This window comes from Stegostoma tigrinum, unplaced genomic scaffold (assembly GCF_030684315.1).
Source record: "Stegostoma tigrinum isolate sSteTig4 unplaced genomic scaffold, sSteTig4.hap1 scaffold_233, whole genome shotgun sequence".
Classification (NCBI taxonomy): domain Eukaryota; kingdom Metazoa; phylum Chordata; class Chondrichthyes; order Orectolobiformes; family Stegostomatidae; genus Stegostoma; species Stegostoma tigrinum.
In genome coordinates this window covers 1-25,769 of record NW_026728167.1, presented here as the reverse complement: position 1 = coordinate 25,769, position 25,769 = coordinate 1, and the positions used below count along the sequence as shown (strand labels likewise).

Below are 25,769 nucleotides of genomic sequence, written 5' to 3'. Positions count from 1 at the left end.
CACCCCTGAACACTCCGGGCAAATTAGCATGGCTAATCCACCAATCCACCTAGCCTGCACATCTTTGGACTGTGGGAGGAAACCGGAACACCTGGAGTAAACCCACACAGCCATGGGGAGAATGTGCAAACTCCGCTCAGACAGTTGCCCGAAGCTGGAATCGAACCCGGGTCCCTGGCACTGTGAGGCTGCAGTGCTAACTACTGAGCCACCGTGCCACCCCGTAGGATTAATGACACACTATTTAAAAAAAAGTGACCACAAAAGCCAGTGATTCACTAATGTCGATCAGGGAACAGAAGCTGCCACCTGGTCTGGACTTATACAAGACTCTGGCGTCTTTGTGAGTGGACAGACAAAGAATGTTGAGAAAGAGGTGAAATACAGGTATTGACTAAATCCACATCTCAATCAGGACTTTGACATCATGTCACAAACCCTTAATCTTCACTGTTGTGAATGTCCAGTGTGGAAGATCTATGGAACACCATCACGGTGAGGACCCCCTCCAAGTCACACATCATCCTGACTTGTTTGAATCCAGTGCAGGATGAACAGCAATTTCCTCCAATTAAACACTGAGACAGCTTCTACACTGACTGCAACCTTCTGTCTAGTAACTGTGTGAAGCTGAACCAGACTGTTCACAACTCTGATGAAATACTTCACACTAAGATGAGCTTTCTCCTGCATCATCACCAAACTAACTGTTTCTATCTCAGTAACATCACCTGACTCCATCCACATCTCAGCTCATCTGCTGCTGAAACCCTATCCATTCTTTGTTACTTCTAGATTTAACTACTCTAACACAGACCGGTCCCCCACATTCAACCTTCCTGTAATGTTGGAGTGATTCAAATCTCTGCTGTCTCATTTCGAGTGTTATTGGCCCAAAGTGCATCACAGGTGCTAAAAAGATACATCAACAGATCTGTTAAAAGACTATCCAATTTAGCATCGTGATAGTACCATACAGCATGATAAGTTTTTCTCAAAGTTAGAATGGGACCTACTTTCCACAGGACTATGCAGTGGTTACTCTCACGGATTGCTGTTCTGGATGAATGCTGAGGATGAGACAACATAGGTTTTCCCCTCCCTCTCTCGCACTGTTCTTCCTCATCCCTGTTGTACCATTTTGTTTCTATGTCTCCTGTACACTCAAACATGTCTGTGTAGCTCCTTGAAAAGATAACTTTAATAAAACTTCAAGTATATTCTTTTTTGCTTCATGCAGCAAGTCATATGTGTATTGTCTCCTCTTTTCTTGCACTCGCAAAATCCTGCTGAGAAGAAAATGCCAGTTGCTGAAGGAACATTCGCAACAGTGGGATTCAAACCCACATCAATGAAAAGACTGGAGTCTTAATTCAGCACCTTAGACTGTTCAGCCACAGTAACTGACAAGTCGTGGTCATCCTTATTGTCTTCAATGATGATGTCGCTGCACCAAATTTTAGTCATGGAGCAGGAGAGGCCTCGAGACTGCATTACCATTTCTTAAATCTCTAACAACCTCAACCTCAACACCATTTTTGCCTCAAATCCCTGCAGAGTCTCCAATTTCTCTCAGGTTACCTCTCAAGCTTTTCTCTTCTCAAGAAAAGAACTTCTTGCTGTTTAACAGAAAGTGTGAAAGAAACATAGGAGGTCTGGCAATGAGACAAGTGAAATCATGTTAGTTTCAAGATATTTGCACTATTTCTTTCTCTCCGCAGGAATGGCTTCACTAACATCCTACATAATTGTTAAAAATTGTAACAACTATGTAGCAATTAAAGCTAAAATTCGATCTTCTCTCTTAATCATTTGCAGCACCCGCAGAGGACTTTAGACCCATTTCTGTCCTTTTCCATACCCATCCTGAATCGAAAAGAGCGAAAATAACAGACCTGCTGAATTTATCCAGCACATTTTCTGGACATTTTGGGTTTCTAAATTAATTCCCTCAATGTGTCAAATGTCTTAAATGCTTGCTCACAAGGTCTTGGTATCTGCTATTTAAATAGTGCACTGTGAACACTTCAATCATCCATTTTATATGAAACAAGCACACAGTAACTGAACCGTCTTCACGCAAAAATACAAAAATGTATTTCCTTTCTCATCTTTTAAGCCCGTTTGGTTTTTTGTACCATTTAATATGAAGTCTTACAACTGCACCAGAAACCTCTGGTTAAAAAGATTCTGAAAATGTAGTCCGTAACATGAGAATTGGCAAAAGTTGTTGACACACAGAAGAAAGAAAATGTTGTGTGAGATTCAGCAAATAAAGGAACATTTCTTAGACTGTAGCTGAAAAAAATTGGTTTATTGAAACAGACTTTTTCACCATTCGACCGAGTGACTGGAGTTATACAGGGCACTTAAAGATGAGGGCAACAACATCACGAAATTAATTTTGAATGTTAAATCCTGGAGCAAGTACTGAAAATGGATTGCAATGTGAATGAGAAGAATACATTGGAACCTTGGGATTTTCTAAAGCAGTTACCTTTTACTTCCTTGGACTGCAGCGGCGTCAGTGAAAAACCCATTTGTCACCTTATAAAGCAGGATTTGAACATGGACTGTGGAAGGCCAAGTTAACTCAGTTGTTGGAACATACGCTGTTTAAGTGCAGAGTTGTGAGTATGAGCCCAACACTGGGCACCACCTGTTTATTTAGTATTTTCCCTTTGCAAATTCCCTTCCTCCAGCTATTCTTGATGACCCTTACATCCCATGAATCAGCTTAGCGAATCTCTTTTGCACCGCATTCAACGCCAGCATATCCTTTCTTAAATACGAGTAGCTAAACCAATATGGCTTCACCAACATCCAAGACAGTTGTTACAAGATGTCCTGATCCTCAAAACACTAACACCTCGCAGTTAAGGCCAAAATTCCATTTACTTTCTTCATAACTTCAGCATCAGTTTAGGACTTTAGACCCATCCTTGTCCTTTTTCACACAAATCCTGAATCGAATAGTTATAATAACTACCTGCAAAATGCTATCCCACTGAAACTTCAACCACTTGCTCAACTTTGTAACCTAAAGTCAAGTCCAGGACCTTCCCCTTCCTTGTTGGGACTTCTACTTAGTGGCTGAAAAAATGCTCTCCTGGATGTATTTTAAAAATTCTGATAAATCCTTCACATTATGACGACTCCATTAATGTTGAGGAAGTTGAAAGTCTCTGCTACCATAATCCTGCTACTTCTACACTTTCTCAAAATCTGTCTCCTTATTTATTTAAAGGGGTTTTCAAAAATGTCACCTGTCCTTATTGCTATATAGATTCCTGAAGCAAAATAACAATATTTCCTCCTCCTTTACCACCTCCACTGCCTTGCATGAAGGCCCTGTATCCTGGAATACTGAGCTGCTAACCATGTCCAAGTGACAGCAATGGCTTTATGACCCCACTAATTTGTATCCTCAAATCATCTGCCTTATTCATCTGACTCCAAGCATTAAATACCATTCACCCGTGGCAAACTCGCTTATATCTTAATTGCCCAATGACAATGCCTTCCAGACTCTCTTGTTTCTTCTCTTTTTGGCCATTATTATTTTTGAACATTCTCTGGATTTCAGCCCACTGCTAAACTTTTTACATGACCCCCAACAGTACTGGAAACCCATCCCCAGCTCCCACAAGGATGCAGTTCCCATTCCAGTTTAGGTGTAACCGCTGTGTGTAATTCTACTCTTCCTGCTGAAGGACGGATGTTGTAAAACTTCAAAAGGTTCAGAAAAGAATTGTAATGGTTATTATTGTAATAGTGTACCATTAGTACACTAAGTTTCAAGCATTTTGGGATGACTCGGTTCCCAGTTGCTCATATGAAATGTACTGACTGTCATTGAGTGAAAAATAAAAACCACAGGTTCCTCGCACTTGTTGGAGGTGAGGATAGAGGAGATAGGCTCTCCATCTCCCCTTTCAAAATAAATTAGTCTGCTTTTGAGATAAAGATCCAATGCACAGTAGTTTTAATAAAATTTATATCATTTTTTCTCCCAACAAGGTAACCAGACATGTGGTGTTTTCAAACATCATGAGAAACAAGCCCAGATAACATGACTTGAATACAGATAATACGAGCAACAAAAATTCCTACAGATTCTTGGGAACTCATTGGTGTTTAACCACAGTGGCTCAGCGGTTAGCACTGCTGCCTCACAGTGCCAGGGACCTGGATTTGATTCCACCCTTGGGCAACCGAGTGTGTGGTTGTTGGCATATTCTCCCTGTGGCTGCGTGGGTTTCCTCTAGGTGCTCTGGTTTCCTCCCACGTGCTGGTTAGTGGATTCGCCAAGCTAAATTGCCCAGAGTGTTCAGTGATGCGTACATTAGGTGGGCTACGGGGAGATGTGTCTGGGTGGATGCTCTGAGGTTTTGTGTGGAATTCTTGGGCCGAAGGGCCTGTTTCCATACTGTAGGAATACTCCGAATTCTATGAAAACCCGTCCTAATGAACTAGGGAATCCCTTTTCACACACTGCGGGTGGATTGTCTTTACCCAGTGTGAATGTGTTGATCTACAGCAATAAAACGTTATCATTTTCAAAACCTACTCTACAGTTACGTATTTGTTATTGAGATTAATGCGAAAGGACTAATAAATTAAACGCCATTTATTTCAATGCCAGAGGCCTAACAGCTAAGGCAGAGGAACTCAGGGCAAGATTGGAAACATGAAACTGGGTTATCATTGCAATTACAGAGGCAAGGCTCAGAGGTGGACAGGGCTGCCAGCTTAATGTTCTAAGATATAGTTCCGATAGAAAGGATAGAAAGTCGAAGGGAATCTGACAAATAATTTTGAAAGAAGTTATCTGGAAGAATAACAGGGTGGTGATGGAAGGGATTTTAACTTTCCAAACAGACTGGGAATTCCATGGTCTAAAAGGCTTGGATGGAGCGGAGTTTGCTGAGAGTGTAGAGGAAAATGTTCTGATTCAGTATGTGATGTACCGACTACAGAAGGTGCAAAACTTGACCTGCTGTTGGCAAATAAAGCAGGACAGGTGACTAGGGTATCAGCAGGGGAGGACTTTGGGGCCAGTGACCATAATTCTATTAGTTTTAAAATAGTGATGGAAAAGAGTAGACCGGATCTGAAAGTTAAAGCTCTATATTGGAGGAAGGCCAATTTTAATGGTATTACACAAGAGCTTTCAAAAGTTGATTGGGGCAGATGTTCGCAGGTAAAACAGAAAGTTAGAAAGTGGGAAGCCTTCAAAAAAAAAAGAGATAACGAGAGTTCAGGGACAGTATACTCCTGTTCGGGTGAAGGACAATGCTGGTAGGTATAGGGAATTCTGGATGACGAGAGAAATCAAGGTTTTGGTCAAGAAAAACGAGGAAGGACATGTCAGGTATAGACAGCAGAGATCGAGTGAATGCTTACAAGAGTATAATGACAATAGTATACTTAAGAGGGAAATTAGTAGGGCAAAAAGGGAACATGAGGTAACTTAGGCAAATAGTATTAAGGAAAATCCAGTGGGATTCTACAAATAGATTAAGAACAAAAAGGATAACGATGGAGAGACAGGGCCCCTTAAAAAGCAGCAATGCCTCCTATGTGTGGAATTGCAAGAAATGGGGAATATAATAAAACAAGTATTATGCATCAGTATTTACTACAGAAAAGGATATGGAAGATATGGACTGTGGGGAAATAAATAGCAACATCTTGAAAATTATCCATATTACAGAGGTAGTGATGCTTAAAACGTATAAAAGTGGATAAGTTCCTGGGACCTGATCAGGTGTATCCGAGAACTCGGAGGGAAGCTAGGCAAGTGATTGCTGGGCCCCTTGCTGAGATATTTGTATCATCGATAGTCACAGGTGAGGGACCAGAAGTTGGCTAATGTGGTGCCACTATTTAAGAAAGGTGGTAAGGAAAAGCCAGGGAACTATAGGCCAGTGAGCCTGATATTAGTGGTGGGAAAGTCGTTCTAGGAATCCTGAGGGATAGTACTTGAAATATTTGGAAAGGGAAGGACTGATTAGGGATAATCAACATGGCTGTGTGTGTGGGAAATCATGTCTCACTGACTTGATTTTTTTTGATGCAGGAACAAAGAGGATTGAGTAGCGCAAAGAGGTGGATGTGTTCTATATGGATGTCACTAAGGCGTTTGACAAGGTTCCTCATAGTAGACTGATTAGCAAGGTCAGATCACATGGAATACAGAGAGAACCAGTCATTTGGAAACAGATCTGACTTGAAGGTAGAAGACGGAGTGCTGGTGGAGGGTTGCTTTGTCGACTGGAGGCCTGTGACCAGTGGTGTGTCATTTATAAAGATGATTTGGATGTGAATGTAGGAGTTATAGTTACTAAGTACCAATCCTTGCAGCATACTGCAGGTCAAAGGCCTTTCCAAATGGCCAGCTCTCCCTGGATTCCATGTGATCTAACCTTGTTAATCAGTCGACCATGAGGAATATCGAAAACATCCACCGGTCTGCCATCAATCTTGTTTCTAACTTCTTCAAAAAAACTCAATCAAGTTAGTAAGGCATAATTTCCTATGGACAAAGCCATGTCAACTATTCCCCATTCAGTCCACGCTTTCCAAATATATGTAAATCCTATCCCTCAGAATTCCCTCCAACAACTTACCCACAACTGACGTCAGGCTCACTAAAAGTTTATTGTTCCCTGGTTTTATGTTACCACCTTTCTTAAACAATGGCACCAGATTAGCCAACCTCCAGTGTAACAGCTCACCTATGACTGTCAATGGTGCAAATATCTGAGCAAGGGGCCCAATCGCAAGCTTAGCTTCCCGCAAAGTTCGAGAATACACCTGAAGAGGTCCTGGGGATTTATCCACCTTTATGCTCTGTATGGCATCCAGCACCACCTCCTCTACAACATGGAGCTTTTCAAGATACACATTCATTTCTCGAAGTTCTTTAGCTTTTGTATCCTTTATCACAGTAAATACTGATGTAAAATACTTTTTTGTATCTCACCCATCTCGTGCATTCCCACACATAGGCGGTCTTACTGTGCTTTTAAGAAGCATAGTAGTGTCAAAATTGGCCTCATTTAAAACTTTGACTCTTCGACCAAAGTCTATCCTTTTCCATAATTATTTTAAAACTAATAGAGATATAATCATAGGCCCCAAAATATTGTCCCCCCTGCTGACCCCTCAGTCACCTGCCCTACCTTATTTCCCAAGAGAAGATCAAGTTTTGAGCAGGGACTAATGACACCAGTACAAACAGCCCAAAGATCAAAGTTCATTCCTTGATTTAAGGGCAAAATCCTTCAAATGTGGTTGTGGTGAACTTGCTGGTGTGTTAACAGTTGGGATGATTGAGTGAATCCCTTTCCACACATAGAACAAGTGAATGGTCTGTCCCCAGAGTGAACTCGCTGGTGTCTCAGCAGGTTGGTTGAGTGAGCAAATCCCTTCCCATACTCGGAACATGTGAACAGTCTCTCCCCACTGTGAACTCGTTGGTGTTTCAGCAGGTTGCTTGACTGAGTGAATCCCAGCCCACAATCAGAGCAAATGAACAGTTTCTCCCCAGTGTGACTGCGTTGGTGCATTTCCAGCTGGGATGGGTAAATAAATCCCTTCCCACAATCCCCACATTTCCACAGTCTCTCCCCAGTGTGACCGTGCTGGTGTTTGGGCATTTCAGATGAATCTTCACAGAATCTTCGACACACAGACAATACGCATTTCTCCCTGGTGTGAACAGTGCTTCTTCCTTTAATGTTCAAAATCCTGAGATAATTAGGTTACGACAAACAGATTGAGTGTCAGATCTGGATGTGGTTTTGTTTGATTTCTCTGAATGCAATCACAATTTCAAACTGAAGAAAAAAAAAGTAGAGAGAGAGAGAGAAACCAGAAGAACACACACAAAGATTGTCAAACTCAGAAATTAATCTGATCAATTGTGGATGCAACACTGAGGGGCACTGCTGGATTATCAGTAAAACTGAACTGGTTCATTAAATGTCCTTCAGGGAAGGGAAACAGTCAGCGTTTGCCCAAAACTACAAAAAGAGATAGAGTTTGGACAGACATGAAGGGCAGGCATTTTATTCATCTGAAAATGAATCCAATTCCTGTTTTCTCTCCATACCCTCTGATCCTTCTGAAGGACTAAGATGCAGAAAAATACCTGAAATCTGAAATAAAAACAGAAAATGATAGAGATACTCAGCAGATCTGGCAGCATCTGAAATGGTGATAGATGCAGGAACCATTGCAATCTTGAAGAAGTGTTGAGATGATCATCCACTGCACCAAAATACACGTTACACACCGAGTGCCAGAAAACGGGCCTAGCTTCAATAGGTGCTTGGTGGCCAGCACCGATACAATGGGGACATTGTTGAACACAATGTTACCCGAGTGTCTGACCCCATTTAGTTCCGTGTTTCTCTCCTATTCTCTTTTCGGAAACAGGCAGCAGCAAGTAGTGAAGAATGCAAATGATATTTCGGCCTTCATTGTGAGAGGATTCGAGTACAGGAAGAGGGATATCTTTCTATAAGGGCCTTGGTGAGACCACACCTGGAGTCGTGTGCACCTTTGTTCTCCTTTCCAGAGGAAGGATGGCCTGGCTACTGAATGATCGGAAAGAAGGTTCACCAGGCCAATTCCTGGGATCACAGGACTGATGTATGAAAAGAGATTTGATCTTGATTAATCCTTCTTTCTTTTAATCTTTCAGCCACCGACAACATCATGAACTAATTTCAAATCCCATTTGCTGATTTGAGTCTTTTACTGCTAAAGCTATACTTGGGTTCCCATTCCCCTGTCATACGAGTTTAAATCCTCACCAGTGGAACTAGCAAAAGCATCAACAAGAATATCTGTCCCAGCTCTGCCCAGGACAATTGTTCAAGCTTGTGCATGTCCCACCTTCCCCAGAAACAAACAAACAGTCTCAATGCCTCAGGAATCCAAACCTTTTAAGTTATAGCTCCAGCCATGCACTCATCTCATCTGTCCTCTTATGCTTTTACTAGCACGTGCATTGTAGCAGCTCACACTGTTACGGGATTAGATCACAAAAGGTCCTGTGGGGGGTATAAAAGAGTCCTGTTGAGAAGGAACATTAGGGAATTTACTTGGGTTTCTGTAAACAGACAGTTCAAAACACATAAGCATTTTAACAAGAGGCAGTTTTTAAAGGCCTGGTTCAGCCACAATCACAAGTTTGTTACTTAATAAAAAGTAGAAGCAAAAGTCTGATCCTACAGCATTCTGAACTGTTTAGGTAATTGTAACCAGAAATGCAAACAACCAATTAACGTGAAAGGGTTAGCTGAATTCCTAGAGCAAATGTTTGTCAGCAATAAAAGCAGCTCACTGTATCATTATGGAAGGAAAAGCAATAAATGGTGTAAACACAACCTCGAAAAGACCAACAACATAGGAAGGGGCAAAGGAAGATTATAAAGAGAGAAGTCAGGGCTGCAGAGAGATAAAACAATTGAAATGTAGATACGGATAATTTGAATAAATTCTTACATCCAAAGATCAAGGGAAGAGTGACAAAGATAGATTACAAAATCCGAAATGAAGATATGGTTAGTGCCTTAGTTATTTGTGAAATCTGAACAAATTTTGTTTCATGGCTTGGTAAAGCTCTAAAGTGACTGAATTTCACACTCAGTGGAACTGGAATAGATGCTTTTTATTAAAACAAGAAAGTAATAATGGAAAGCGCTTAGAGTAGAAAATGAAACTTCAGTTTAAAAATCATTTACAGAATGCAAATCGTTGGGATTGTAAACTGCAGCAGCAAGTCAGAAACACTGTTTGATCTTTTAAGCTGAAGTAAGAGAGGGATTTTTCCACAATTTGTCAACTGTATTACAAATTGTAGTCACTTTATATCAGAGTTGAGTTTAAAAGACTTAATCACAATTCCTAACAATCCACACTACAGTTAGTAGAGAATTTGGAAAAGTTCTTAGTGATAAGATACCATTTTGGTTTTTGGCAAAAAAATGTGGTGCAGCTGGCAAATGTCTGAGGAGGAATATAACTGTCAAAAGCATTGTAAGGTCCCAAAGACAGACGAAGTAGTTTTCGAGCTAACCTCAGGAGATTATAGAAGGGTTTAGGACTGAACATAGTGTTGTCCACGATTGTTTGAACATACGACATAGAACATTACAGCACAGTACAGGCCCTTCGGCCCTTGATGTTGTGCCGACCTGTCATACCGATCTCAAGCCCGTCTAACCTACACTATTCCATGTACGTCCATATGCTTGTCCAATGACACCCTAAATGTACCTAAAGTTGGCAAATCTACTACCGTTGCAGGCAAAGCGTTCCATTCCCTTACTACTCTCTGAGTAAAGAAACTACCTCTGGCATCTGTCCTATATCTTTCACCCCTCAATTTAAAGCTATGCTCCCTCGTACTCGCCGTCACCATCCTAGGAAAATGGTTTGCTTACTGGATTGGGTATATTGATTTGGGGTGTGTGGCTAACAATGACAACAATATTGCATGTAAATAACACCTAGCGAATGGAATAAAAATATCACAATCAGCCAGGGAAAGTTTGAGTGTCACTGTCCACTCTTCCAATCTGAGCTGTATTTAAGAGGGGAATTAGGCCTCATGTGAAAGCCAGGTTTGGAGTGGACTCTGGCCTCTCCCACACATGCGGTAACAGAGCTCTGAATAAAGGTCACTTGTACAACTGAACACAACACAAACTTCTCCCGACAACAATGTGGCACTGGGTGTAAGCTTGACAATACTACATTTGAGATCTCGTATTTTAGTGTATCTCTTAACTTCCTATCTTCAGCTTTCAGGTCCTCCTCCCTTGGTTTTCCTATGTCACTGGTACAATCGGATGTTCACCCTCCCACTCCAGAATGTCCTGAAGCTGCTCCGTGTCATCGCTAATCCTGGCACCAGGGAGGCAACATACCATCCTGGATTCATGTCTCTCTCTATCCCTTACTATTGAATCCCCTGTCTCTACAGTCATATTTATCGTTTCCCTCCCCTTCTATGCAGCGGAGTTACTCCGAGTGCCATGAACCCGACTGATGCTGCTTCCCGAGTGGCCACCCCAACATCCCCCACCTCTCTCCCCCACCCCCGACCCCCCAACTGAACAGTACCCAAAACAGTATATCTATTTGAGGGAGATGACTCCAGCACTTCCTTTCTGAGCCTTTTACTTGTCTGATAGTCACCCATTCCCTTGCTGTCTGTGTAATCTTCACCTGCTGCGTGACCAGTCTGTTGAGAATGCGACCACAACCTTCTCAGTTACCATGGATGCTCCATACTGACTGCACCCACAGCTCAAGCTCTGAAAAGCAGTTAACCAGTAGCTGCAGATGGACACACTTCCTGCACAAATAGCCAATAGGGACACTGGTAATGTCCCAGAGTTTAATGCGGAAAACTGTGAGGTGATTCACATTGGAAGGAGTAACAGGAATACAGAGTACTGGGCTAATGGTAAGATTCTTGATAGTGTGGATGAGCAAAGAGATCTCGGTGTCCATGTACATAGATCCCTGAAAGTTTCCACAAGTTGATAGGGTTGTTAAGAAGGTGTACAATGTGTTCGTTTTTACTGATAGAGGGATTGCGTTTCAGAACCATGAGGTCATATTGCAGCGGTACGAAACTCTGGTGCGGCCGCACTCGGAGTTCTGGTCACCGCATTGCACGAAGGATGTGCAAGCATTGGAATGGGTGCACAGGAGATTTACCAGAATGTTGCCTGGTATCGAGGGAAGGTCTTATGAGGAAAGGTTGAGGGACTTTAGGCTGTTTTCGTCAGAGAGAAGAAGGTTCAGAGGTGACCTAATAGAGACATACAAGATGATATGAGGATTAGATAGGGTGGACACTGAGGTCCTTTTTCCTCAGATGGAGCTGGCTAGCACGAGGGGATATAGCTTTAGATTGACGGGTCATAGATATCGGACAGATGTCAGAGGTAGGTTCTTTACTCAGGGTAATAAGGGCGTGCAATGCCCTGCCTGCAACAGTAGTAGACTCGCCAAGTTTAAGGGCATTTAAGTGGTCTTTGGATAAACATATGGATGATAATGGAATAGTGTGGGTTAAATGGGCTTCAGTGTGGTTTCACAGGTCGACACAACATCAAGAGCCTATGTTCTATTGTGCAAGAGGAGCACATCACAGGTGTGATGTCTTCTGTTTTGACTTCTCTCCAGATTAAGCCAGTTTCTGCCTTAAAAAGAATTTAATTAAGCTAGGTCCTCCCCCTTCATTTCAAACATTACTATTATAAACCTAAAGCCCCTAACTTTATTTAAGCTAATATATACTTTAAAAACTGTAAGAAAATTCTTTACAGTATCAAATATCAATTGGCTGTTTCCATTAGGACTGAGAGACTTTCTGAACTGCCCAAACTGAGACTGAGCATCACACTCAATCTTTCAGTTTCACTTTCTGTTTCACCCAACTCCAAAGCACTCTCATTTAGCCAAGCAGCACTCACAGTGCAGCCTTTTCATTTTCATTGTATGCTCACACCCACTCTGATCTCAGCCTCCCATACTGTTTCAATGCAGCTCAATGGAAGCTCAGGGAACAGCATCTTCACGTTAAATGCAGTAATTTATAAACCTCAGGAATCAACACAGACTTCAGCAGTTTCAGGATCAATGGAGTTGTCAGGAAATGGAAGATTCCACCTGGAGGGGTGCTGGAATTTGTGCCCATCAGGAATTTTAAAAGGAAGTTTGCAGGTATTCAAGAATGAAAAATGTATAGACTAAAATCATGAAGTGGGCGATTGGGACTAAATATGACAGTTCTTTCAAAGAGACGAGGTGTTGTTTGGACAAATCTACCCCTCTCAGGCCAATATCTCCTTTCTCAGCTGCAGGGTATAGAACTGAACACTTATCCCAGAGGTGATCAAACCAAAAATTTGAATATCCTGCTTTCAAGTTACAAACTTACCAGGAGTATTCTCCCATGCATAGAATGGTTAAACCTCTTTCCTTTCACTGTTAAGTGTCAATGATACTCAGATCCTGATCACTCCGCTTAATGGAGAACTTGCATTGGGATCCTGGTTTGCAAATTATTCTCAATAAATATCCTGTAAAGCAAATCCACAAGAGACAAATAACGGTCAGGCCTGGACAGAAATCCAGAAAACACAAGATTGTCTGGAAAAGGCAAACATTTCTCTTGGTTTCTGTTAGTTATGTATAAATCCTCCTCTTAAAAGCACCCTGCTCCCCCACACAGAAAGATGCAGAGGTAAAATACACCCATTATTACAGACTGAGGAAGTCAGACATTAATAAATTTGACGAGGGAGCACAAGGGGACTCAGAGCACTTTCAGTGATTTGATCCCAATCATATGAATACTGGGCAAACGGATATGCTTTAATAGATCATAATATTTAAAGCAGGACTTCCTACAGTGAGAGTGCAACAGGTAACATGAAGTTCTAAGCAAGGATTAGCGGATCCGAAACGTTATTTTTTTTCCTTTCACAGATGCTACCAAACCTACTGAGCTTTTCCAGCAACTTTGTTTTTGAACATGCAGTTCTGAACACGTTTTCGGCATTTCTCCTCCATTAAATATCTAACGGATAACTTGCAGCAATTTATACTGCCGGAAGCCAGTACTCCGCCAGCGTCAAAGGTCCTTCCCAGGAAATACACGCCGTGTCTCACAGTCTGGGAAAGAAGTCCAGAAAAACAAAAACAAAAACAAACATTTCTCTTGTCTTAATCTCCCCTCCCAAGCAAGAAAGGCTGCGCTTGCGTTCCACTGCAGGTTGCCACCTATAAATATGGCGATCCGGCATGAGTCCCGAAGATCACTGCCCCTAATAAAGATGGTGGCAATTACCTCTGCCTATCGCAGCCTCAGGTCCGTGGCAGTTTTTCCGTTTGCTGCAAAACACGGGACCGGCATGTTAAAATTTGTTTTCTGACATGCATCAACGGCTAATAAAGCCTCTCAGTCAATACCGAAAGTATTTCCCTCCCGTTTTTTTGTAGCTTTCCTTTTTATCCCGTGTACTGTACCTTCCGAAAGCAGCTAACCCTCATTCGCAGAGATATTGCGCCCGCGGACAGAGGCGATCACATGATTTTCACACAGACAAACATCTCACTCGCTCTGATTGGCTGGAGGGTAGGCCGCTTCCATTGGCCCCGCCCCGTGCTCCGATTGAACCAAAGCTGACATCGCTCACAGAGAGACAGCAATAGCTGCAGGTGTTGGAGTCACAGATGACACAGTGTGGAGCTGGAGGAACACAGCGAGCCAGGCACCATCAGAGGAGCAGGAAAGTTGATGGTTCAGGACCCTTCTTCAGAAATGGGGGAGGGGACGGGAACTGAAACATAAACAGAGTGGGGGCTGGGGAAGGTAGGTGATAGGTGAGTGCAGGTCGTCAGTGGTGAAGATTTTTCCTGCTGTTCATTAGCTCTGTGAGTGATGGTGAGGGTTCATCCCGAGATGGGGAAAAAAAGGGCCACTCCTGATTCTCCTAATGTACGGCAAAACAGCTTGTATTTTATGGAAACTTTTACTCTGTCATTTTCCTCGATGTTTTGGCTGTTTCAGAGACTTGGATAGAGCAGGGTCAGGAATGGATGTTGCAAGTTCCAGGGTTTAGATCTTTCATTAAGGTCAGGGAAGATGGTAAAAGAGGGTGAGGTGTGGCTTTGTTAGCCAAGGACAGTACAACGGTGGCTGAAAGAACTTTTGATGAGGTGGTATGGGCTGAGAGCAGAAACAGGAGAGGAGAGGTCGCACTGCTGGGAGTTTTTTATAGGCCCCTGCAAAGTTCCAGGGATGTGGAAGAGTGGATTGGCAAAATGATTCTGGGCAGGAGTGAAAAGAACAGGGTGGTCATTATGGCAGCTATTAACTTCCCTAACATTGAATGGAAATGCTATAACTCTAGTATGTCGGATGCATCAGTTTTTGTCCAATGTGTGCAGGAGGGTTTCCTGACTCGGTATGTCGAAGGGCCGACGAGAGGGGAGGCCACACTGGATCTGGTACTTGGTAATGAACCAGGCCAGGTGTTTGATTTAGTGGTAGGTGAGCACTTTGGACAGAGTGACCATAATTTGGTTATGTTTACTGTAGCAATGGAAAGGGTTAGGAATATGCCACAGGGCAAGAGTTATAGATGGGGGAAGGGCAATTATAATGTGATTAGGCAAGATTTAGGAGGCATAGAATGGGTTAGCAAAATGCAAGGGATGGGGACAATCAAAATGTGGAGCTGGTTTATGGAACAGATATTGCTGTCCTTAATAAGTATGTCCCTGTCAGGCAGGGAGGGAGCGATAAGGTAAGGGAACTGTGGTTTACAAAAGAAATTGTATCTCTTGTTAAGCAGAAGAGGGAGGCATATGTGACGATGAGACAAGATGATTCAGATGAGGCGATGGAGAGTTACAGATGAGCTAGTAAGGATTTAAAGAGAGAGTTAAGAAGAGCAAGGAAGGGACATGAGCAGACATTGGCAGGTAGAATAAAGGAGAACCCTAAAGCGTTCTATAGGTATGTGAAGAATAATACGATGTCTCGGGTAGGAATAGGGCCAGTCAAAGACAGAAGTGGGAAGTTGTGTGTGGACCCTGTGGAGATTGGAGAGGTGCTAAATGCTTATTTCTCATCTGTTTTCACTGAGGAACAGGAGAATATTGTAGAGGAGGTGACTGAGTTACGGGCTACTAGAATTGAAAGGATTAAGGTTAGTAAGGAGGAGGTGTGATCAATTCTAGAAGGTGTGAAGTTCGTAAATCCCCTGGGCCAGATGGGATTTTTCCGAGGATTGTCTGGGAAGCCAGATAGGAGGTGGCAGAGTCTTTGGCCTTGATCTTTGAGTCCTCATTATCTACAGGTTCAGTACCAGAGGTCTGGAGGATTGCAAATGTTGTGCCCTTGTTCAAGAAGGGCAGTGGGGCTGACCCAGGTAATTATAGACGTGTGAGCCTTACATCTGTTGTAGGAAACATTTTGGGAAGGATTATAAGAGATAGGATTTATTATCATCTAGCAAGCAACAATTTGATTGGAGATAGTCAGCATGGATTCGTCAAGGGCAGGTTGTGACTCCCAAAACTCATTGAGTTTTTTGAGAAGGTGACCAAGCATGTGGCTGAGGGAAGGGCAGTTGACGTGGTGTACATGGACTTCAGTAAAGCCTTTGATAAGGTTCCACATGGTAGGCTATTGAAGAGAATACAGAGACACGGGATTGAGGGAGAATTAGCAGTTTGGATTAGAAACTGGCGTTCCGTAAGAAGGCAACGAGTGGTGGTTGATGGAAAATATTCAGCCTGGAGTCCAGTTACTAGTGGTGTGCCTCAAGGATTTGTTTTGGGACCACTGCTGTTTGTCATTTTTATAGATGACTTGGACGCAGGCATAGGTGGATGGGTTAGTAAATTTGCAGATGACACTAAAGTCAGTGGAGTGGTGGACAGTGTGGAAGAATGTTGCAGGTTGCAGGGAGACTTGGATAAACTGCAGAATTGGGCTGGAAGGTGGCAAATGGAGTTTAATATGGATTAAATGTGAGGTGATTCACTTTGGCAAGAATAATAGGAAGGCAGAATACCGGGTCAATGGAAAGATTCTTGGTAGTGTGGCTGTGCAGAAGGATCTTGGTGCCCATGTACTAAGATCCCTGAAAGTTGCCACCCAGGTTGATAGTGCTGTTAAGAAGGCTTACGGTGTGTTAGGTTTTATTGGTAGAGGGACTGAGGTCCGGAGCCATGATGTCATGCTGCAACTGTAGAAAATGCTAGTGTGGCCTCATTTTGAATATTGCGTGCAATTCTGGTCGCCCCATTACAGGAAGAATGTGGAAGCATTGGAAAAGGTGCAGAGGAGATTTACCAGGATGTTGCCTGGTCTGGAGCGTAGGCCCTATGAAGAAAGGCTGAGGGACTTGGGTCTGTTCTCTCATTGGAGAGAAGGAGGCTAAGAGGGGATTTAATAGAGACATACAAGATGTTCAGAGGATTAAATAGGGTGGACAGTGAGAGCCTTTTTCCAAGGATGATGACTTCAGCTTGTACAAGGGGACATAGCTACAAATTGAGGGGTGTTAGATTTAAGACAGATGTCAGAGGCAGGTTCTTTACTCAGAGAGTGGTAAGGGCATGGAACACCCTGCCTGCCAGTGTAGTTAACTCAGCCACATTAGGGACATTCAAACAGTCCTTGGATAAGCATATGGATAATGATGGGGTAGTATAGGGCAAGGGGCTTAGATTAGTTCACAAGTCGGCGCAACATCGAGGGCCGAAAGGTCTGTTCTGTGCTGCATTGTTCTACGTTCTATGTTCGAGGTGCTTCACAGATGAGCAAAACATCGATTAAAGATATCAATTTTACGATGTATCATAAAGAATAAGAGAGAGGTTCAGGGAGGAAATTCCATAGTTTGGGTTGTCAGCAGCTCTAACCCTGGAGTGTTGTAAGTGGGGTGGGTCAGAAAAATATCTGGAAAGGGGAATTGCAGGAGTGCAAAAAACACATATGGCCTTCATGACGGCAAAGGTTTCAGAGACTGTCATTAGAGAGTACGGATGTCGCATGGAGCTTAAGGCATTACTCTGCACTCAATCCATTACAAGTCATGACCACAAAGGTACAGAAGATTTCTGATGCCTTAATCAGGCTGATCAATATTTGTATCGATGGGCTTGCAAAATGTCAGTAATCGCCTCTACCTCAGAGTCATGGTATTGTTGGGATGCTGCTACAGAAGAGGAGACAGGGAGCAAGGAATGTCACATAAAACGCTCTCCTCTTCTCACTATTTTCACTGCAAAACCAAGGGAGCACCTAACATACCACCTCTATCTCCCATCACAACACTTTGCCCCACAATAACTCTGTCTGCCCCTGCACAAGGAGAAGTGGGATTCTTTTCCAGGACCATGTGGTGCCCTGAAACTCTGAGTGAAGACCAAAAGCATCTGAGCGATGAGAGCAAAGATTTGAGAAGACTGTCTGCACCTTTGCTGAAACTTACAGGAGCACCAGGTCAAAGCAATAGGCAGCATGTGGAGTACAAACTGGAATTGAGTAAGTGTGCGTCTGTACAAATTTGGACAGGCCGGGGGTTTGGGACACTTGACAAAATTTTCAGTTTCCTTTTTGAATAGTCACCTGAAATGCCTTTTTAGAACCACTTCTAACCCTTATCCATGCTCAGATCTGGAGGGCCAGGTCACTCTTGCACTGGTTTCATCCTGCAATTTTATGAAGTCAGCAACAAGATGAGTTTCAACATTGACTTTGAAGATTATTGAAAGCTATCATCGATTGCCATTAGAATGTTTTGATTTTGATTTATGTTGTCTCGTGTACTGAAGTACAGTGAAGTGTTTTTGAGAGTGGTGCAGGCAGATCATAGCAAACAATGATTTACAGATCAAAGTGTGTGCTTAGACAGAGCAAGGCATGCAAGGTTATGCCTGCATAGGAGGTGTGCAAAGCAAGATCAACACTATTTGGAGTTACAGAGTCCATTCATCAGTCGAATAATGGCAGAGAAGAAGCTGTTCTTGAACCCCTTGATGGGTGTGTTCAATCTTCTGCCCAATGGAAGAAGTTGGATGAGAGCATTACCGAGATGGGACGGGTCATTGATGATGTTGGCAGCCTTTCTGCGGCAAAGAGAAGTGTAAATGAAGTCCATGGATAGGAGGCTGTTGCCGTTGTGGCCTCCTCTACATTGGGGAAACCAAGCGGAGGCTTAGGGACTGTTTTGCAGAACACTTACGCTTGGTTCGCACTTTACAACTGCACCTTCCAGTTGCAAACCATTTTAACTCCCCCTCCCATTCCTCAGACGACATGTCCATCCTGGGCCTCCCGCAGTGCCACAACGATGCCACCCGAAGGTTGCAGGAACAGCAACTCATATTCCGCTTGGGAACCCTGCAGCCCAAAACGTATCAATGTGGACTTCACCAGCTTCAAAATCTCCCCACCCTCCACTGCATCCCAAAACCAGCCCAGCTCGTCCCTGCCTCCCTAACCTGTCCTTCCTCCCACCCCCGCCTCTTTGACCTGTCAGCTCTCCACCTATCATCTCCTCTATCCATCTTCAATCCGCCTCCCCCTCTCTCCCTATTTATTTCAGAACGCCCTTTCCCTCCCCCATTTCTGAAGAAGGGTCTAGACCCGAAATGTCAGCTTTCCTGCTCGTATGATGCTGCTTGGCCTGCTGTGTTCATCCAGCTCTACACCTTGTATTCTCTGGATAAGAGTTTGGCTTCTGTGATGATTCGTGCTGTGCACACAACTTTCTGCAGTTTCTTATGGCCTTGGGCTGAGCAGTCGTTGCACCAGGCCATTATGCACCCAGATAGGATGCTTTCTATGGTGCATCTGTAAAGGTTGGTGAGGTCTTCATGGACATGCAGTACAGTAGATAAACAAAACATAAAAAGTAAAAGTTCAAAAAGATGCCAAGTTAGACATGCTGAGACTTTGTCAGATTTGAAACTGTTTTGTGTAGGTAACAGTTAAAGAAAGCTCTTGCAGTTCTTTTGTCAGTGAGTACAGAAGTGCTGGTGAAATAAAGGATTATAGATGTAGCAGCCCTGAGTTAAGAGGAAAACAGCACAGGCATAAATATGCAGAAGATCACGAGGTTGACTAAGGTCAGTGTTGCTTATATGAACTGTGACTGGGCACAGTGGGGAGTTAATCAGATAAGAACAAGGATAAAATAGATCTGTGTCTGTGCAGTGGAGACCAACCAGAGTCAGAAGATGAAGGCCCAAGACAGACACTTTGAAGATCAAGGCTGCAAAAACTATCAGAAGTCCTTTTAACACTGTTGTTTAGCCACTGACAGGAACAGTACAACTGTTTGAGTGTAAGTTGTTGTCTGCATTTATCACTGCAGTTTGCCTGACAGCAGATCACCTTCTACTGACTCTGTCTCAATAAAGTTGATTGTTGCTTCACAGCCCAGCTCTGCTGCCAAGCCTGCTCCTGCCTGACAAGTGTAATCACAAAAGAAGATAATGCTTATTGCCAGTCCAGGCAGGCTGTGATTGTGGATGAGTGGGGAGGATGTTCGACAGAATGGGAAATGTTCATTCTGAAGAGATTGACCTGAAACAGTGACCATTAGTCTACTACTTTGCTGCTATGCCATTTCCCATTTTAATATGCCAATTCAAACTGTGCTGGTTTTGCTGAGTGTTCAGATCACAAGACCATAATGCATCCGAACAGAATTGTGCCATTCTGTCATGACTGAATGGTGTGCAGTTCTGGTCTCACTGCTATAGGAAGGATGTAGTGAAAGGGCTGAGGATTGACAAGGATGTTGCCAGAGTTGGAGGGTTAGTGACTCGCTTGTCAAATTGACTTTATTTCTGTGTATTACAATTGTTGTTCTGCTCCAGTTCTTATTTTAATCAGATGTTGATAATAATGCCCAGACATACAAGGCAGAAAATGATCTATCTCCATCAGCAGGGTATCAACCCCCTAATATTTTGAATAATTTTTTTATCTCATCTGCTGTCTGGTTGCATATCTCTTTCTGTTTTCTTTTTGTTTTCTTTTTCGCCACTTTGTCACTTTACAGCCTGGAGGAACATTGAAATCTATAACTAAACTGACCACATGATATCTGTTCTCCTTCTGTCTTCCACCTTCCACGCACCTTCCTTCCATTGATAATAAAATGTGAGGCTGGATGAACACAGCAGGCCAAGCAGCATCTCAGGAGCACAAAAGCTGATGTTTCGGGCCTAGACCCTTCATCAGAGAGGGGGATGGGGTGAGGGTTCTGGAATAAATAGGGAGAGAGGGGGAGGCGGACCAAAGATGGAAAGAAAAGAAGATAGGTGGAGAGGAGAGTATAGGTGGGGAGGTGGGGAGGGGATAGGTCAGTCCAGGGAAGACGGACAGGTCAAGGAGGTGGGATGAGGTTAGTAGGTAGAAAGGGGTGCGGCTTGGGGTGGGAGGAAGGGATGGGTGAGAGGAAGAACAGGTTAGGGAGGCAGAGACAGGTTGGACTGGTTTTGGGATGCAGTGGGTGGAGGGGAAGAGCTGGGCTGGTTGTGTGGTGCAGTGGGGGGAGGGGACGAACTGGGCTGGTTTAGGGATGCGGTGGGGGAAGGGGAGATTTTGAAACTGGTGAAGTCCACATTGATACCATTAGGGTTCCCAGGCGGAATATGAGTTGCTGTTCCTGCAATCTTCAGGTGGCATCATTGTGGCACTGCAGGAGGCCCATGATGGACATGTCATCTGAAGAATGGGAGGGGGAGTGGAAATGGTTTGCGACTGGGAGGTGCAGTTGTTTGTTGCGAACTGAGCGGAGGTATTCTGCAAAGCGGTCCCCAAGCCTCCGCTTGGTTTCCCCAATGTAGAGGTAGCCACACCGGGTACAGTGGATGCAGTATACCACATTGGCAGATGTACAGTGGATGCAGTCCTTCCATTGATGTTTTGTGAGGATTTCATCAGTGCCAGCAGCCGTGATCGAATCGGAGGAACAGGTTACATTGCAATTACATTTAAATCCTCCCCCAACTGAAAAATCCCTCGAAAATTGAACACAATTTCAAGGAAGCTATAAAACACATATGGAGCAATGAATTGAATTGTTAATAATGTTTAATCCGTGTGATAGGATTATAGAACGAAAAAACACTGCTGATGGTTCGAAGCTGAAAGACTAACAGTGAAATGCAAGAGACACTCAGCAAGGCGGGACACAGTCTGACACACACACTACAAGATAACCAGGGGAATGGGGAGGGAATTTGTTGGTTATCCCGGGATACAGGGTCAACAGCGAAAAGTGGGAGACACTGGATTGGGAATCGCGGGATAAAGACACGTAACTGGGTCAGAGAATGGGGACAGCACAGCGAGGCTCCCTGTGGTACTCGCCTTGGACCGCCCCGCTTTTGGGCAGGTCTGAGTTCAGTTTCCGGAAACTGCAAGTTCTGTGAAGTGGGCGGGACTAAATTTGTGATTGACAGGTAGGGGGTGTTTTTCAGTCCAGAAACAGCCTCTGCTCCGCCTTTTCTTGGTGAATGTTTCCCTGCAGTCGAGTTGGTGAGTGTTTAGAACTCTGTCGGTTTCCCGGTAATGTAGGTGAACTGGAGCTCACTGTGTGTTAGATCATATCGCCAACCCTCTCTCATCCCCTTTCTCCCAATCCCCAGTTACACGCTGCTGGCTCAGTGAGTTCTGGCGGATGCGGGGCTGTGGTCAATCTCGGCGCTGGTTTCGGTTCACAGAAGACGGTTTAGTATTTGAGGTAATGACAGATCATTCTGCCCAGCAGGACAGATTCTAATGTTGTCAGCAGGGACCATACAGCCCTCACAGACTGGGGTTAGTTTCTTTCCAGCAGAACAGACCGAGGAAGGGTCATCGGACCCGAAACGCTATCTCTTCTTCCCAGATGCTGCCAGACCTGCTGAACTTTTCCAGCAACTTCCGTTTTGTTGTAGACGAAGGGGGGACATGATTGAAATGTATAAATTTATGAGGGAAATAGAGAAAACAAGAACAAATCTTTCTGCTTAGTGGTGGAATCAGTATCGGGCGACATGGATTGATGGTAAGCGGCGGGAAGTTTTGATGAGTTGAGCGGATTTTTTTCACTCAGATAATGGGGGGAAACTGAAACTCACTGCCTGGCAGCCTAGTCGAGCTACAAATGTTCATAACACTTCCGGAACTATTGAGATGTATAAAATAAACACGGAAAGAACTGGGATGCTGTAAATCAGAAACAAAAAAGAAATTGTTGACAACATTCTGCAGATCTGGCAGCATCTTGGAGAGAAATCAGAGCTCAAGTTTCGGATCGAGTTTTTGAAGCCAGGATGTAGAACCCCCCAATGAGGAAAGAGGGGACCTAACTTCAGACAACCAACGCGGACAAGTGCTTGAAGTATTAGCGGGGAGAATTTTGCAGGCAGTTATCAGAACTCTTTTGAAAAGATTTGGGATTGTTATGGAAAAGGACAAGGATGGACCTGTAATCAAAGTTCTAACTTGGTTGATTTTAATAAGATATGATTTGGCCATAGTGCACAGGAAGCAGATACTTTCAGGTACATGTGCAAGAGGGAACATAAATGGAGAGATAAGGAGAGCGCTAAGGGAAATATGAATTGATACTGCCAAGTGAAATGAAGCAAAATGCTCTGTTGATTTACAGGTAGACATATGGTTAAAGGATAAGGGGGAATGTGTAAGGCCCATTAAGGACCACAGAGGTATCTGTGCGTAGAACTAGAGAGTGTTGGCCTGGGTCGAAATGAATACTTTGTGTCAGTGCTCACTAGTGAAATAGATGCATCAGGGAGAAGGTCTGCGATAGAATGTAAAGAAACTATCACAGAGAGAGAAAGGAAGTACTAAGTAGTCTGGAAGGTTTAAATGCAGATCAGTATCCAAGGTCAAGTGAAATGTCTCCTGTGATGTTAGGATGAAATAGCAGGGTGCTTGCAAGGTTCTTAATTCCCCACTAACCACAAAGGGACCCTTCTGAAGGGCCACCGGACTCAAAACGTTAACTCTGTTTTCTCCTTCGCGGTTGCTGCCAGAAGTGCTGAGCTTTTCCAGCAACTTTGTTTTTGTTCCCAATACTTTTATTTAATCTCTTTGACATCAGCAAGACTTTTGGGAGACTGAAAGCAAAGCTAAGTGCGCATAGAATCCATTGAAATTTGGCAAATTGGATCCACAATTGGCTGAGGTTCAGGAAGCAGAGAGGTGGGTTTTGTTTTGTTTCTAACCGCAAATCTGTGCACATTGGTGTGGCAGAGTGGCCAATGTTGGGCCCTTATTTTTGTTTTAGGTAAATGCCTTAGATTTGAATGTATGAAGGTTGATCAGTTAGTTCAGATGATGCAAAAGTAATAGATGGTAAATAATGAGATGGATAGCCTTAGTTTACAGACCGGCTGATCAGTGGTAAATGGAATTTGATCTAGATTAGTGAATAGCAATACATGGACGAGTTATCCAGTCCTTGAATTCATTTGTTAATCAAACAGTTTGTGATTAGTTGACTAGCCAGGGGAGGAAGGCTATTTCCTTTTCCCATCAACATACACCATGACATAGTCCTGGATTGTAAATGGGGATTTTGGCTGTAAGACAATTTTGCTACATGTTGCTCACTCCATAGTCAGACCTCAAATGAGAGTCTCTAATGTATGGTGCTGCAAATTGTGAGGAACGAAAATCACATTTTGGCTTTTATTGCTAATCAATTTGCTGTCCCCTAAATCTTGATCATCTCTAACAGAAATCATGCAAACATGAACATGAGGAAAGAGGCCACCATTTTAGCAGGAAAACAAATGTGTAAAGCTAAGAGAGCAAATGATGACAGTAAATTTAAGAGACGTACCAGAACCAACATTTGCAGAGTAGGCACCCTCCCTGGATTCAATCCCTCTCCCTTCCTTTGCTGCAAGTGAACAGTTTCCCGACCCTACCACCCAGAAAGACTAAAGAAATGGAAAGGGAGGAGACATTGCTTTGCTCCCAGATGTTGCGCAGAGGAGGAGGTTTCACTGGAAAGACAACATCTGCATTGTGAGCCCAGGACTGAAGCAGCCAATAGGAATTGCTGTGCTCCGTGGTGATGCCTCAGGTTTCAGGCACGTGGACACGGGAGCGCCGCCCCCACCTATTGTTCCCCTCCTGCTGCCAGGGTTGCCGGGGCAACCAGCGGGCGGCTCGAATCAGAGCGAGAAGCTGCTCGGGATCTGCCCCTCCCCCTCCCTCCGGCGGCAATTGCTGAATCAGAAGGTGACCATGATCAGCCTCTGACTGTTCTGTCTGTTTATGGTTTGCCTGTTCTGTCTGTGGGGAAAGGTATGGACCATGTGGAAACAAAAAGGAAAGACCATGGAGGAATTTGAAAATAAGGATGGGTCTGAACAGCGGGCCTTAGATTGTTTGTTATGAAATGTTTGTTGGTGAGATGTGGCCAGTGCTGCCTGGAGCAGCATTTATTGCCCATCTCAGGTGCTGTGGAGAACGAGCTGCCATGGGCCATGTCTATAATCTTTGACTGCCTATTATGCTGGGGACCAGGCAAGTCAGCGTTTCGACTGGACCTGAAGCCTGTCAATTTCGGATGGGTAAATCATGTTAGACAAATCTACAAAAGTTTTTTTTTGAAAATGTAACTGATAGAACCCGGTGGATGGGGTCATTTGGATTTTCTCAAAGCTGCTGATCAAGTTCCGCTTAAGAGGTTAGTGTGCAAAATCAAAGTTCATAAGATTGTTGGGAATTTACTGGTGTAGATTGTGAATTGGTTGGCAGACAGGAAACAGTAGAAATAAATGATCTTTTTTCAGTGTCTAAGGCTTTGACAATTGGGACGCCACAAAGACCCTTGGACCTCATGTGTTCAAAGTGTACATCAATGATTTGTATGTGCGAATCCAATGTACTATTTCTAGGTTTGTTGACACAAAAGAAGAGGGATTGTGAGTGAACGGGACATAAAGAGACTTCAGAGTAATTTAGATGATTTGAGTGAGTAGCAAATGCATAGCAGATGCAGTATCAGTGTGAAGTTATCCACTTTGGTACCAAATTCAGAATGGCAGAGTATAATTCAAGTGGTGGTCGATTTGGAAATGTTCATGTACAAAGGGACCTGGGTGTGCTTGTACACCAGTCATTCAATACAAGCTTGTAGGTGCAGCAAGCAGTTAGGAAGGCAAATGGAACT

General features: G+C 43.6%; 1 long non-coding RNA gene across 4 annotated transcripts; it reads right to left on the bottom strand.

Moving 5' to 3' along the window:
- Positions 1-4,817: 4,817 nt before the first annotated feature.
- LOC132207969 (uncharacterized) lies at positions 4,818-14,170 on the bottom strand. 4 transcript variants are annotated; one of them, XR_009444052.1, is made up of 4 exons: positions 14,065-14,170; positions 13,541-13,929; positions 12,974-13,115; positions 4,818-9,065 (listed from the first exon to the last, which is right to left on the bottom strand). It is a non-coding gene; the product is annotated as an uncharacterized LOC132207969 (long non-coding RNA). The 4 variants fall into 4 exon arrangements; XR_009444053.1 differs by having other exon boundaries at positions 13,886-13,929; positions 14,065-14,154; XR_009444051.1 differs by having other exon boundaries at positions 4,818-9,087; positions 12,974-13,929.
- Between the last annotated feature and the right edge of the window lie 11,599 nt (positions 14,171-25,769).